Here is a 357-nt window from a genome sequence, read left to right on the forward strand (position 1 = left end):
GATACCCTGTTCCAAAAAAAAAAAAAAATTAAATAAATAAAGGAAATAAATAAATATCTCTGCCGCCCTCCCCTCCCTGCCCGATGCAAGGAAGGCAGGGATGGAGAGGGAGGTGGGAGGAGTTGCCCCCGGAGATAGAGAGGCCCCCCCTCGGGAGCACTGGGGTGGCCAGGCTGGAATAGGGGTTTCATGGTGGCCACCAATTTTAGGCCCCTTCCGGGGTTCCGCTCCGGCCCCTTCCCCTCCCGCGGGCCCCCAAGGTGGGTCGGGACCAGGCCCTGGGTGTGGAGCGGGGACCTCTGTGTCCCGCCCCTCTCCCCGGGAGGGCCCCCTCCGCCACAAAGGGACAGCTGAGGC

Source organism: Fukomys damarensis, unplaced genomic scaffold (genome assembly GCF_012274545.1).
Source record: "Fukomys damarensis isolate Sample0158 unplaced genomic scaffold, DMR_v1.0_HiC HiC_scaffold_13, whole genome shotgun sequence".
Taxonomy (NCBI): Eukaryota; Metazoa; Chordata; class Mammalia; order Rodentia; family Bathyergidae; genus Fukomys; species Fukomys damarensis.